The sequence below is a fragment of the Callorhinchus milii genome, unplaced genomic scaffold (assembly GCF_018977255.1).
Source record: "Callorhinchus milii isolate IMCB2004 unplaced genomic scaffold, IMCB_Cmil_1.0 Scaffold1, whole genome shotgun sequence".
NCBI classification, from domain to species: Eukaryota; Metazoa; Chordata; class Chondrichthyes; order Chimaeriformes; family Callorhinchidae; genus Callorhinchus; species Callorhinchus milii.
In genome coordinates this window covers 113,788,835-113,804,662 of record NW_024704742.1, presented here as the reverse complement: position 1 = coordinate 113,804,662, position 15,828 = coordinate 113,788,835, and the positions used below count along the sequence as shown (strand labels likewise).

Sequence of the window (15,828 nt, the reverse complement as noted above, 5' to 3'; positions counted from 1 at the left end):
TTTGTAGTAGAATGTACATCTGTATCACTTAAGAATTAATCACAGCTTCAGATATTTAATGATAGTTAGTTCAAGAGTGAATTCAAATCACCATTACCTGCATCAATATGATTAATATTTACACAATCCTGACCTTTAAAATGCCCATCATATATGATTGATAATGAGTATATTTGATAATTGATATGATTTTCATCTCTATCTGTATATACATGCACAAGTGTTTTCATATCGTGTTCCACAATCAGCATTCTACCATTCCGCCTTCAGTGCATGGAGGAATCATGGACTTGACACGTTTGCATGAAACATCACATCATTAAGTTGGGTTGACATATTCATGGGATCCTACAGAATTATTTCATAATAAATTGTCTGTTTTCTTTGTTCCATCTCAAACTGGAAAAGATAAATGGGAGTTAAGTGTGATTTCTTAGTTTAAAGGAGAAAGCAGTGGTTCGGAACTGTTGCAAGTATTTGGTCCTGATGTACATTGGTACAAAAAACTTGCACCTCTCATAAATACTTTGCCCTTTGAGAACATCTAACTCAAAATTCTTTTACTTCTGGCAATCAAAAAATGAAACTGGTTCTAAGGGAACAGTTTTGAGTACTTATCTAGAGAAATCACTTTGAAACGTGTCTTATTATAACAACAACAAATTACACTTGTATAGCGCCCTTCATGTTGGAAAGTTATCCCGGGGCGCTGGAACATTACATTGCATTGTTCCAGGCATTTGAATATTGCTACTGTTTTGTGATTTTAAAAAGATATTTGTGAAAGATAACCTTCTGTATGTCATAGTTTTATTTTAATTGCTCTACAGTATTTATTTTGTGGAAAAGTGGCGCTATAATGACTGAACATTGTAACAGGTGGTGGGATCATGAGTCATAAACCTGGTAATAACGTTGCCCGCAAGACAGGTTTCCAGTTGTTATAAGGACTAAATAAGCTATAAACCACAACATTAAAACAACAGTGACTTTAGTGGGATTGGTGCACAGAGAGGCAGGCACTTGTGTCTTACCACCAGCTGCAGTGCAAACTAGGCCACCCACACGCATGACCTAGTGGGAGGCCGCCAAAGATTCCAGATTAACCAGCCAAACCGCTGCCACCTAAATAAACACTGAGGCATTGTCTCACATTTAGCCTGTGATCGATGTCAGCAAACATGCAGTTACTTGCTCATGTATTGCCAAGAGATACCAGACAATTTTATTAGTTGCCTTCAATATTTGGGATAGCTTGCTTGCAAAAAATGTTTTCATAGAATATTAACAAAATAATATTCCAGTGGTGTTGGTGTTCTGGAAGTTATAAGGGAACATTCGAACAGTAATAGTACAATGGCAAGTGCAGCAAATGTTTAATTGCATAACGTAGACTGTCCTACCTGGGCAATTAATTTTCAGAGATATTCACTGTTCACTTAAAAGGCATAATATAATAATATCGCTCTATCTCCTCTTGCAGTAGAGCTAGGATTTTGTACCTACTGAGTACAGTGCACATATTGGCTCTTCATTTTCAGTGGCATTTTTTAAATCATTGAACCTTGACTTGTTGCATTCGCTACTCCTGAAGTTTTCAAATAGTCCAGGTTATACTTTAAAGTTTCTATATGGGTGCATTATATGTGGTCCTATTGCTACACTCTTGTTTCATGATCTATTGGCATTAACTGTTCCAGACAGCAATCACTGTGACTGGGAGCAGGAATTCTTTTCATTCAGCTCTTGTTAACCTTACAAGCAAAGGCCCTAATGAGTAGCGTGGTCCTAGCTGGACAAGCAATGGGAAGCTTGTCAGACAGTGCTCTTAATAATAATAACAGTAATCCTTGCATTTGATATAGCGCTTTTCATGTCTTCTCGACGTCTCAGAGCGCTTCACAGAATTGAGTGTAAAATGAATTGACCGTATATTTGTGGGCAAAACGCAATGGCAAGCTCTGTCGTTTTAGCTGGTTACACTCCAGTAATACCCTAACTCACATGCTGGAACCCTTAAGCCTTAGATCACGCTTAGCTGCTTCTGAGCTGTGTAAAGCGCATTGAGACTTCCTCCCAACTTAAAATGCGTTATATAAATATAAATTATTGATGTAATACTCACTGCAAGTAGATAAGCAGGGTATGTACCTCCACAGAGAGAATGAAATGACATCCCTGACACATAAGTTTACAAATGAAGGTGGCATACGTGCATAGACGTCACAGTCTGGTCTGGATACTGTTAAGCATGGTGATGGGTTTCTGCATGTGTCAGAAGCCTTGCTGACCAAAACAAAACACATACACTCTGGGGTCCCCAAAACTTGGCTCTTGCCAACTAGTGCAAACTATTCTTCGGAATTAGGTAAGCATCGTGTGTCCTTCCAGGGAGAGAGTGTGAGAGTGCGTATTGCAATCCAGAAACAGGGAAATCTCCATATGTAGGTGGCATACGCAGAGTCCTGTAGTTCAGTGGTTGTGGAGTCCTGTAGCTCAGTGGTTAGAGAACTAGCCTTGCAAGTGAGAAACCCGGGTTCGATTCCCAGCAGGGTGAAACTTTGGGCAAGTTTCCTTACTCTACGTGCCTAATAATAATCCCTCAAGAAAAAAAAGCAATAACAATTTGGCCACTCAATCCACGACTGTTTGTGGGACACTGCAGTGCGCAATTGGCTGCCGCGTTTCGTCCATAAATGTACAGTCAATTCACTTTACAGTATATTCTGTGAAGGCTTTGAGACGTCTAGAAGACATGAAAAGCGCTATATCAAATGCAAGGATTATTATTATATATATGTGGAACTCTGGTTTGGATACTCTCAAACATGGTGATATGTTTCTGCATGTGACTCTCACCTGGCTGTGACGGAGACAGACTGGTACTCTCAGGAGTTGGTGTCTCATGTCTCAAGTATTTCACCTTACCACAACTAGGAGAGAAAAAGATTTTCTCTCCTAGTTGGAGAATAAACTCTTCAGAGAATAGTTTCTAAAAGAATCGTGGAGTTATGTTCTCTGTGATAGAACTTGTAATTGCTTTCAGAAAACATTCCATGAATAAAACTTATACTGCAGTGCTGTGGAAGAAACTTGCACTTGGACTGTAGACAAACATCTGGATTTTGAATTGATGATTGTGCTCTTACAGCTGGTAAGCCTTTGGCTTTAGCCATTACCCAATATGGAGTCTGTTTATTTTACTGCTGCAATGCAAGCCGACTTTACTTAATACTGTATAGTGCTGAGTTGAGGCAAGGGAGCAAGGGAGTAGCAGTCAGCCTGGCTCAGTCGGTAGCACTGTCGCATGCCAGTCAGAATATTGTGGGCTCAAAGTCGCAGATTTTCTTACCATTTCTAGGCTGACACTTCAGTGCAGTGCTAGGGGTGTCCTGCATTGTTTGAAGTATCGTCCTTCAGAAGAGACGTTAAACTGAGGTCCCATCTGCCTGTTAAGGTGAATGTTAAAGATCCCATGGAACTATTCGAAAAGATAAAAAGAGAAGTTTTTCCCGGTGTTCTGGGCAGTTATCCCCCAAACAAAACACTTTATGGCACTTTGTGGGACATTCCTGTGCACAAGTTGGGTGTCGCATTCACCTACAAATATAGTGTCACCGCACTTCACAGTAAAATACTGCAAGGCACTTTAAGACACTTATTGTGAATGTTACGCATTTAAGAGATTTACATAATGTACTCTTGTTATAATATACATGTAGTTCATGGTTACAGTATGAAATTGGACTGCAAAAAAATTCATTAAAAATTCGTAAATGCCTTCCTCAGAGCATCATAATGTATCAAAATATGAAGCACGTTAATAGCAAAGAAATAACTAAACTGAATGAAACTCTCCACATCCACACTTGTACAATAAGCAATAAGCAAACAAGGATTGAACAGATACTGGTTTTGAATTGAAATAACCCTGATTGACTGCTTCAACTTTACTTGTGTAATGTATTGAATTGTAGTCTGTAGTCAATTTCAGATGTTAGTTATTCTTTCTGTTTTACGGTGTATCAGGTTATGAAGCGTATTAAATACATTTGAAATAGTACAAATAATATAACACTGCAACACATATTCATCAAACTATACACATACCTTTAATGGTTATCATTGTTGCAGTGTAGTGACTGTCAATGAGATAAACAGCAGAGATGCTTGAAATAATAAACTGCTTTTTATCTTATAAACTTGGTGCTTCCACAATTATATCTTCTTGAGTTCTGGATGAAAACTTGCATAAGGTAGACCTATACTGTAAAAGAAGAAGCCTGAGTTAGATCTCTATCTAGTGCCTACAAATTAAATTGAAGTTTCTGCTAGAATTAAACTTGATACATTCTTTCGGTACTTTTCATTCTAAGTTTTATCACAGTACATTTGGGTCTTACAACAAAATTACTTTATGTTTCGTTTTTACTGGCTAGGAGAGGTACAGCTAGATGTAAGTATATTTTGTGGTTGGCTTAGTTTATTTTATATTCCTGAGGCAATACCTGAAAATAAAAACACTGAATAAACTTCACTTCTTTTAGATCGTTTCCCACTTTAGGTCAACGTGTTGAGCTTAAAATAGCAGGGCATATAAGTTACATTGAAATAACATGCTTTGACCAAATATAAATGGAAAAGGATCTAATCTTAACCACAAAATAATAAATTAATCTATAACCTGTTACGTACTCATAACTATTAGCCAAAGGAATCCCTTAACTCATACAACCATTCAGAATCTTATTCAGTTAATTTGTAATGGTGCCTTACTCAAAAGCAAGTAGTAAATGAATTCAACATTTTTCTTTACCGACCGATATATGAAAACTAATGATTTTAGAGGCAGATGAAGTTTCTAAGTTGTTTGAAATGGATTTGAAACTTTGGTTTGCTGTTCAATATAGTCTTGATTTGGTGTTTTTGACAGTGGATTTTATACCAAATTATACAAATTACAGGAAGAATGTCTCTAACAACTTCACACAGCTGACTTGGCACCCAAGCTTCAAAGGAGAGAGCTGAGGTGGGGGGGGGGGGGGGGGGGGGATGGTGATGAAAACCATGGTCAAAAGGTCTAAAGTGGCCTTTAATGTGGAGAGTGAGGTGCTGGGACTGGGAAGAGGCAAAGAAATAAAGTTGGGTCCATTAGCCATGGTCCATTTATCTATGGAAATGAACCGTGGCTAACGTTATCGTGTGGGAGCATATAGATGGTGGAAAGGAACAGACCAAAGACAAGGTCCTGAGGGATGTCACACGTGACTGTGAGAAGGTGGGAGTAGAGGCCATTGGAACCATGAACAACAATAAACAAAATTACGTTTGTATAGCGGCTTTCACGTCGGGAGGACGTCCCAAGGCGCTGGACAATTAGTTATTCGGGGAGGGTGGGGCGGAAGGAGGATGACCGAAGGCATGGTTGAAGAAGAGGGTCTGGAGATGGGTCTTGAAGGAGCCAAGGGAGGGGGTGAGGCGAAGGGACTACAAGATGGAGTTACAGAGGATGGGGGCAGAGTGGCTGAAGGCCCGCCCGCCAATGGTTGCAGATGTTCAGAATGTCATTAGTGAGTTTTATCAGGGCTGTTTCCGTGCTGGATTTTCCCCTCGATTTTGGATTCAAGGAAGTCCAACATCTCTGGGATTTCCATGTGTAGGTGGGATAATAATAATCCTTGCATTTAATATAGCGCTTTTCACGTCTTCTAGATGACTCAAAGCGCTTCACAGAATATACTGTAAAGTGAATTGACTGTATATTTGTAGGCGAAACACGGCAGCCAATTGCACACAGCAGTGTCCCACAAACGGATGCACGGAAATCTCAGCTTGGTTTGGATACTCTTAAGCATGGTCATGGGTTTCCACGTGTGTCAGACACCCAGCTAACCAGAAAATAAATTCCACTTTGAGTTTTTAATTTTACTTGCGTTCCCTGCACACCTTTGCACGGAAGATTCTGGTACTGCTAGTGTAATTTGAGCACATCGGTTAAATTTGTATACGTCGGAAACAACTAGTCCCTTCTCAGTATGGCATTTTATAGCAATAATGAATTGTGTCTATGTGTTAGGAGGTTTAACCACATTAGTGGGTGTTCTAGCACTTGAATTTGCCAAATAAATTTATTTATGTGGCACAATCCTCTGATCTGTCCATACTTTGAATTTATTATTCTGTAAGTATATTGAGCCTGTACTGTATTTCATGATGTAAAGTTACTAATGTATTATGCTTACTTTGTTCTGATCTATGTGATCTATGTGCTTTTGATTGGTTGCTCATGAAATCATATAAGAATAATTACAATGCTATAAGTGGTGTAACGATCTGTTGGCAGTAGCTGAATATAAACACTGATGAATAGTTTCCCATGTTTCATTGCAATGTTTCCATTACATTACGAATTATATTCATCGCCTTCTTTTGTCCCTTTTTTCCCACAGTTATTTCAAAAGATTTTCATTCATGTTCAAGCTGGTAGTTGAACTGAACTGCACCTTTTCAATGCTCCATCTGCATATCAATTTTTTTACTCTACATTGTCACGTTTCTCTGTATTTTGTGATAATTTGCAGAACTGACATTGAATAGGTGTGCCTCCAGACTGAACAGAAACAGAAATCCACTGAAATAACTGTGAAGGAAAATAAAGGAACACTGTAACAGAAACATTGCAATTGAAACATTGGAAGCACCCGCATTGTGCTACAATTACTAATCCTCAGCTCGGGTCTGAAGCACTGATTGTCCAGTGTCTTGGGACATCCTCCCGACGTGAAAGGTGCTATACAAATGTAATTTTTAATCAAATTATTTTTATAGTATCTGACACACTAATCAAATCTTCTGCAGAAGATAGATGATAATCTCTTGTCAGAAAGTCCTTCCTCACATTGAGAGGCTAACTCCGTCACCACCTGTGACATGAACTCCTGTTGGGATTCATAAACAGGATGCATATAGCTGATGTCTTCAGATTGGGCAACACAGACATTTTGGGACACTTCCCTTATCGACAACAACTAGTGAAGTTTAAATCTGAAAGCAAGGACAGTTCTTATGATTTTGTGCTTTACTCCCAATCACCAAAACTATAATTTCTAAAGACATCTTTTTCTTAGTTCACAGAGTTACAAGTGGCACTGCTTTGTGTGAAGCTGGATAATGTGCTTTGAATAGGTTTACTCCAGCTGCTTTTAGATTGTAGTGTTGAAACTCTACCTTAATCTTCCTTCTGTCTAGTTTCCCAGGAGGAGATGAGTAGAATTACTTGGAAGTGATTACTTTTCTATCATCGGACAATTATAATCCTTCTCTTCAATTTATTTGTAAGATAACTGGTTACCAATTTTTGTTTGCCAGTTTTCTTCTCGATTCTTTTCTACTAATGGTATTGAATTACTGGTTGTGCTTTCATGGGCACCAATAATCCCGTGGTACCTCATACAATGTTCATTCTATATGTGTGATCCTGGACCGTGAGTTTTGCACAGAGAAAAGGTAGATCATTCAACTTATTGATCCTCCCCCTATTTTATCAATTGTAGCAGCTCTTCCTAATCCCCTTTCCCTGACTATTCACAGATCTTGATACCATATTCTTCTTCAGCCTTTAATATGCTTACTTTGCAAGTATCTATGTATTTCTCTCTTGAACACCACAATGAATTGTTCATCTATAACCTTGTGTAACAGTGTATTCTACGTCCTCACAATGCTTACCTGTTTGGAGACTATATTGTATTTTACTGTAGATTGTAGGCCACAGGCTCACTTCCAGTTGCAACCTGTTTTATAGACTGAAGTCTATTATCCCTGCCACGAATTGTGCCTGCCATCATTTCATCTGCTGTTTTTTCTAGACTTTGAGCTAACAAATAACTTTGGTGTTCTTTAATTTCTAAGATTACATTGACCTAAATAAATATTTTCTAAAAAAATCATTGTTAGACATGGTAGACAACCCATCCAACAATTATTGGAAGACAGTTGATAAATCCTTTTACCAATACTGAATAACTGCTCGATTTTAATTGGTAGCTTTTCAAAAGTATTGAAGAAAACTTGATCAGTTCTTTAAAGGAAGTAGAAGTTGGCATCATTCTGCTAGATATTTCTTGAATTACTGCAGGGCAGTATTCAGTTCATTTTCTGAGAATCCATTGAACTGGATTAAATCATAATTATTGGGTTATTTCTGACCGGTTAGGATTGAAGTGTCTCATAGTTTGCAACAATTTGTCCTGTTTTAATGAACAAGCCAAACTTAATTTGATTTGGATCTTCATTTCGTTTTGGAAAGGTAGCCTCAATTCACTAATTCAATACTTTAGTTACTTGGTATACACTGCCTGCAGTGAACAAATGCTTATTAACTCTGTTTATTAATATGAAATATCTAGCAGAATGATGCCAATCCTTAGAATAAACACAAAATCCAGGCAAAACGTAGAATAATGTATGTTTTATCCCGCAATTATGCATGGGTTTATTTGGTATTTTCTGTATGCTAAGTATATGTATATATGTAAACCGCATATTCTTAGATTTCAAATTTGTAACTTTGCACCTGTGATGTTTGAATTCAATTATCACATATTAGCTGTTCTTTATAAATTTTCTTCTCTGATGCATATACCTCAACAAGATTTGACTCCAGCCAATATGTATTCCAGAAAATTAATGAAAACGGCAGGCTTCATTTATAGATGTGGTTTTGCTGTTGTGCACATACTTGACTGCCTACTTGAAACTGCATACATGCCCGCAATTCATTCCTGGGTAATAGCTATGCTTTATGTATTGTACAAATATGGCGCAAAAACAACTGACACCATGCTGGAAAGAAAACTTGTAATACTTTGTTTAATCTCCCATAGTGCTATCTCATCTAACTGTCTATATTATAATGCATTCTTTGTAAGCAATATGCTATAACATTTACACATATTATTTTGCTTACGTTTGATTAAAAAATCAGCACCTTATTTAAGATTATGCCTTTATATTTGCAAACTAGTGTATGGATTCACTTTGGATCCTCATCATGTGGTGAAAACATTCCACATTCAGCATTTGGCTAAACAAAAGGTAAAGTACTGCAGATGCTGAAAATCTGGTATAAACACAGAAGTCGCTGGGAACATGCAGCAGGTCAGGAAGCATCTATGGAGAGAGAAAAGTGAATTAATATTTAAAGTCAATGACCTTTCGTCAGAACTCTTACTATCAAAACTCTTTTTGGCTAAATCTTACTTTTGTTAGAACACACAGAGGCAACCAATTGATTGTTTAAGTAAATAGCTTTTTTATTACCAAATTCAGAAGTGNTTTTTTTCTGTGAAGTTATATACCATGCTACTCTGCTAGAATTTAGATCAGAAAATTAAATCCCAAATGGGGACATGGAACTCAATTGTGCTAAAAAAATTACAGTGAAAACTTATATTATAGTCCAGATATAAAAAAATAATTATTTCCCTCTGTGGAATTCTACACATTAAAAAATCTTCACAGTCTGTAGTCTGAATTTTAGAAGAAATTGTTTTTATATTTGTTCAGTGTCAAATATCTAGCTATAGTCACTTCATCAAAGAACTCTTGTGATGTACTTTGCAAGTTGTGGCGTAAAGAGGTGCTATATCAAATACAAAGATTATTGTTAATTGTTCTGAGACATCAGGTTTCCCTTTACCTCACAAAGGTTTATTTCACTTATTTCATTTCTCTGTTATCCAACTGTGTTAAAATCATTATTGGTATTTTATTGTTTGTACTACCTTTACAGCTGTATCTACAGACTGCTTGTTGCTGTGTTATTTCATTCAACTGTGGTCCAGCAACTTGCCTCCTAAATCTCCCCAAGGTGGTGTGGACCTTTGCCTTTACTTATACAGCTGGCATGAAATTGTTTTGACCAATGGTCTTCAGAGCGAATGNTTTTTTATCTTGGCTTTTCAACATTACCCTTGATTTCCCACAGAAATTAGAGGGCTCCAGAACTAAGTACTCATAAAACTGGTTTTCCCCACTTTAAATAAAGCTGTCTGCTTCCCAGCGAGTTGGTCAGAGAAACCACAGTCCCAATTTGACCAACACTCTGGTTTTGATGGGATCACACTGTTCTCTCTTTCTTGTTGTGCCAAGTTTTTATAAGAAAATTAATGGGGCATGTGATATGCTCCTTTGTGTTATCTTTAAAAGTGTTCAATGAAAGTGTCTTAAGCAGGTGAAAATAAACTACTTTTTCAATAAGTTTTAATTTATCTACACAATAAGTATGCAATGATAAACAAAACTGGAGATCAAAAAGAATGTTTCTGTATTGACTTGTTTTGGTGCGTATGTGGTGCGATTCTAAATCCAACAATGACAGTTCTGTTTTAAATCTTAAACATATTGCATAAATAAGTCTGAGGAGTCTGTTTTTGCACAATTTGTACATCCTCCCAACATGAAAGGCACTATACAAATGTAATTTTGTATTGTATTTAACTCTTTCACTAAATATTGTTATTATTTCAATTGCTACAGTTCATAACTTTACTCATATCTTCATAAGTCTCATAAACCTCTCATTATTTTATCAGCCTGTTCCACAAGGCAGCCACCTACCTAATTAAAAGCCCAAAAAGTTAAATTGTAACCCATTCCTAGTATTAACAATGAATTTAGAAAATGTAGTCATTCTTAGCACACCATTTTTTATACATTTCAATAAATATATCCTTCTACAGGTATCAGTGCTTAAGTTTTTAAAAAAAACAGAAAACATATATGACGTTGCCTCGTACAGTCAAAATCATTTATATTGATAGATGGGATCTATAACAACAGCAATTTGCATTTTTCTAGCGCGCTTCACATGGGGTAAAGTCCAGGAGCACTGGACAGTGACAGAGTCTGACCCCGCTTTAGGGGGAGAGGAAGTGGAGAGGTGACTGTAAGCATGATCAAAAAGGAAGGTTTTTAGGCGGGATTTGAAGGTGGGGAGGGAGGGGCAAGGTGGACGGATTGAGGGAGAGAGTTCCAGAGTTCGGGCATAGTGGCTGAAGGCACGGCCACCGATGGTGGAGCAGAGGGGATGAGTGACAAACAGGAAACCAAAGCTGGCTGAGTGGAGGCAGCGGGTGGATAGGTAGGGAGATGCGAGGGCAAGAAAGGATTTGAAAATGAGTAAGAGGATCTTGAACTTGATCCGTTCGGTAATTGGGAGTCAGTGGAGCCTGGCAAGGTTTAATGGGGGTACAGACATTTGTGAGGGTGAGTATTTGGGCTGCGGTGTTTTGAATTAATTGAATTTTGTGTATGATGGAGCTGGGGAGACCAGCTAGGAGGGTATTGGAATAGTCCAGCCAGGAAGTGACAAAGGCGTGGATGAAGGTTTTGGCTGTTTGGTTGTGAGGTAAGGACGGAAGCTGGCAATGTGACAAAGGTGGAAAAAAGCAATCCTGGTCAGGGAAGGGATGTGGGGTAGAGAGGTAAGCTGTGAATCGAACCTGACCCCAAAGTTGCTCAAGGGTTCGGTGAGTCTGAGCTCGGGGAAGGTTGAGGAATTCAGACCCACAAGGCTTTGGTGGGAGCTAAAGAGTATGGCTTCCGTCTTACCAACATTCAGCTGCAGAAAATTTGCGCTCACCCAGGCCTTGATGTCCATCAAACAAGCTGATAGGACATTAGCAGATTGGGAGTCGCAGCTGGAGAAGGAGAAGTAGATTTGGGTGTGATCCGCATACATGTAGAAATTGACCCCATGTCATCAGATGACATTGCTGGATGGAGCATGTAGATAAGGAAAAGACGGGGGCCAAGGATGGAGCCTTGTGGTACCTGTAGGTGACCGGGTGGGGGTCGGAAGAAAAAACGTTTGCCGAGATATATTCTTGGAGGATTGTTATTTAGGACATAGGGGCGATAGGACATTAGGAGATTGGGAGTCGCAGTTGGAGAAGGAGAAGTAGATTTGGAGTGTAGGGTGGGGGGGCCGGGATAGGAGAAGTGGGTGATGAAGGAGGCATGGGGGTGGTGGTGGACGACATTGGGAGAGGAGGCAGCCAGGCAGATGTTGTCTATCTTAGAGATAAAGACATCCAGAACCTCTTTGCACTTTGCATCAGAAGTGATGATCAACGTGCTTGAGAGGTGCTGCAAAGGAGGTGGTGGGTAGTGGAATACAGGATTTGCGGATTGTTTCTTGGCCTCGAGATGACCTGTGAATAGAAGGCAGTTTTGGGAGGGAGGGAGTAGTGGGAGTAGGTATGAAGATGCTCAAGCCACAGTTGGCGGTGAACCGTGAGGTGGGTTTTGTGCCATATGCGCTCAAGTAACTGGGTTTGGGATTTGAGAGAGCGGAGATGTCTGTTTTACAGGGGGAGCGGGTAGGCTTGGAGACGGATCTGGTTTTCAGAAGCACAAGGAAATTAAAAATTGAGGAGAGGTGATTATTTAGCAGCTTGACGGCTGCGTCTGGATCACTGCAGGTGGAAGGCCAGAGGGAGAGAAGGTCTGAGAATTAGTTCATTTGTGAGAGATTGGGGGGGAGCGGTGGGGGCGGGGCTTTTTCTATGTGCGGAAAAGGATCGTGGAGGGCTTGAAGGAGGGGAGAGTGATGTGAATGAGGCAGCAGCTGAGGAAGTAGTCTGAGATGGCCTTGTCTGTGGTGGTCAGATCAGAAATGTAAGTGATGACAAGGTCGAGGGGGTGGCTACAGTTGTGAGTCGGGGAGTTTACATGGAGGGTGAGGTTTAGAGTGGAGAGGAAGGTGGCAAAGTCAGAAGAGGTGGGGCAGGGGGAATTGAGATCATGGTTGAAATCGCTCATTATGAGCAGGCGCTTTGTGCAGAGGGACAGGGATGAGAGGAAAGGGGAGATATCCGCAAGAAAGGAGCCAGGAGTTTGTGAGGTGTTAAAACAGGAGAATTTTGAAGGGATGTGCGGAGGGATGTTAGGGTGAGGTGCTCAAAAAAGGGGAACCAGCCAGAGGAATAGGGGATAGACCAAGGGAGGTTTTGGAGATGAGGGCTACCTCACCGCCACGTTGGTTGGGGTGGGGTGTATGGTAAGAAGTGTAACCAGGCGGACGGGATGGGTTATCGGGATAGCCAGGTTTCCGTGAGCCCAAGAATATAAAATAACATAACATAGCATGTAGGAGCAGGAGTAGGGCATTCGGCCCTTCGAGCCTGCCCCGCCATTCAATCATGGCTGATCTTCTAATCTAACTCCAGCTAATAACCTGATCCTGCCTTATCCCCATATCCCTTAATCCCTTTTGCAATAAGAAATCTATCTATCTCAGACTTGAATATGTTCAAGAAAATCTGACCCCACGTTTAATGGGTTGTAGGATAGAGTAACTGCTGGTCACCAAACATCACCAAACTGTACTGGACACACCAAAAAGCACGCATGAAGTCAGCAACTTCTCTTGCGAGCATTTCTAACAGAACACTGCAAGAAAGAATTTTATTGTCTCAAGGATGTCTCAAGGCACTGGACAAATATAGTAGTGGACTCCTGACAGTGGAATAAGAGATTTAAAGATGTTGACTGAAGGATCAGTTGGAGCTCATGGAGAGTGAGGCTCAGCATCAGTGGAGGTCAGCTAAGGGACTTCAAGTGGGCATTGTTCTCTAGTGGAAGATTGTCTTGGCCAAGGATCAAGCAGAACTTTCATCCTTTGTGGAGTCCTGTAGCTCAGTGGTTAGAGCACTCGCTTTGCAAGCGAGAGACCTGAGTTCAATTCCAGGCAGGGCGAAACCTTGGGCAAGTTTCCTTACTCCACACGCCTAATAATAATCCCTTCAAAAAACAAAACAATAATAAATTGGTCATTTTCAATCTACGACTGTTTGTGGGACATTGCTGTGTGCAATTGGCTGCCGCGTTCGCCCACAAATATACAGTCAATTCACTTTACAGTGTATTCTGTGAAGCGCTTTGGGACGTCCTCCTGACGTGAAAAGCGTTATATCAAATGCAAGGATTATTATTATTATTATTATCCTACAGTTCTAGGATAATACAGTATTTGTTTGTGATACAAGAGTTAAAAACTACCTAAGTACAGCTCATACAGGTGAAAAGGAATGTCTTTTTCAACTTTCCTTTTTATTCTTGGAATACATTGGAGGTCTGCAATGACTGTGATGATAAATGCTTTATGAAATTACATGTTTGAATTGTAATTACACCATTTTTGAACGCTGCTAATTTATGAATTGCAAGCCTGGTGATGGATTTTTAGCCCAGAGCAAAACCAGCAAAAATGTCAATGTGATTGACAAGTGGCTACACTATCAAGTTATTTTTGTTCAAAATGAAAATATCCTTAATATAATCGCTATCTCTTAATTTAAACGTAAAAATCTCCTTCCCAGGATACAGTTGTTGTATTCCAATTTCTTGTGGATAGATTGCATTCAGGATGAACTGTATATGATGCTGAGTGATAACAAATGATAACAAAATGGATGTGGATGATCTTGGGGAACAGTACCGGGTAGTTATGTGGGTCCTGGGATAAGTTACTCTTATTACTCCCAGGCTGTTGGCTCTTGGCTTTACCACAATGATCTGTGAATCACCATATTTTGGTTAGAAATATGGTTAGCATATCTTTGCATAGTTTCAAAGCAATTTAGGAAATGTCTCTGGCAAGTTGACCAGCCTTTAGCAGTAGGGTTGGAATGAGAATCAGATGTTTTAAAAACCAATTCTCCTAATTCATTGCCAGTGAGTATGAATTTATTGAAAAAGACAATTTGGGTTTTCAGAAAAACTTTTTAAGATTGGCTAGATGGACCGCAAGCTCATTTTACATTCCCATGTTCACCCACAAAATAGACAGTCGATCCCTTTGTGAAGCGCTTTGAAACATCTCGACGACGTGATAAGGTGCTATATCAAGGATTATTTTTATGAATATTTCCATAATCCCTTGATTCACAGTAACTGGTTGAAAGGGTGCTCTGCTCAGTGGGTGCCACATGTAGTTGCAGTTTGGAGTTTTTTTCATATCCAAGGATAAGCACAACTTTTTTGTAGTAGGGTTGAGGGCAGGCATTGTTGGACTAGTCTATTGGACTTCAAGTTCTGCAGGGCATGGAATGTGCCAATGTGAAGGGATATATAAGTCTTGTATTGCCCAGGATCAGTGCCTAGACTCTTTCCTAGAACAGGGCTTTATTGTTATACAGAAAGTGTGTTTGTTGTGTAATTACAAGAAAAGTTTGGAGCTCTTGCAGAAACAGGTTAGGTGACTCCAGTCTGAAGAACATTGGCATATGGCCAGATAGATGGGATGTCCTCTCAACGTGAAAGGTGTTCTATAAATGTAATTTTGTTGTTGTTGTAGATGTATGGATCATATATCTTATAGCTCATTTGATTTCTTTTTCCAGTGGTTATTTGACTGTTGGCAGGCTATCAGCAATGAGACTATCGGCAGTAAGACTAATTCTGTCCTCACCCAGTGACCGCATTCATGCACCTCCAGTCGGCTCAGTAGATGGAGTCAGTGGAGTCCTGCAGCTCAGTGTTAGACCACTCGCCTGGCAAGCGAGAGACCTGGGTTCAATTCCCAGCAGAGCAAAACCTTGGGCAAGTTTCCTTACTCCACTTGCCTGATAATAATCCCTCAAGAAAAAAAAGTAATAATAATTTGGTCACTTGAATCCATGACTGTTTGTGGGACACTGCTGTGCACAGTTGGCTGCCGCGTTTCGCCCACAAATATACAGTCAATTCACTTTACATTATATTCTGGGAAGTGCTTTGAGATGTCTAGAAGACATGAAAAGTGCTATATCAAATGCAAGGATT

At 39.6% G+C, this 15,828-nt stretch overlaps 1 protein-coding gene across 2 annotated transcripts in view; it reads left to right on the top strand.

The window, feature by feature from the left end:
- Positions 1-15,828, top strand: part of xrcc4 (X-ray repair complementing defective repair in Chinese hamster cells 4) — a 235,000-nt gene that overhangs the window by 26,655 nt on the left and 192,517 nt on the right. The window lies entirely within an intron of this gene.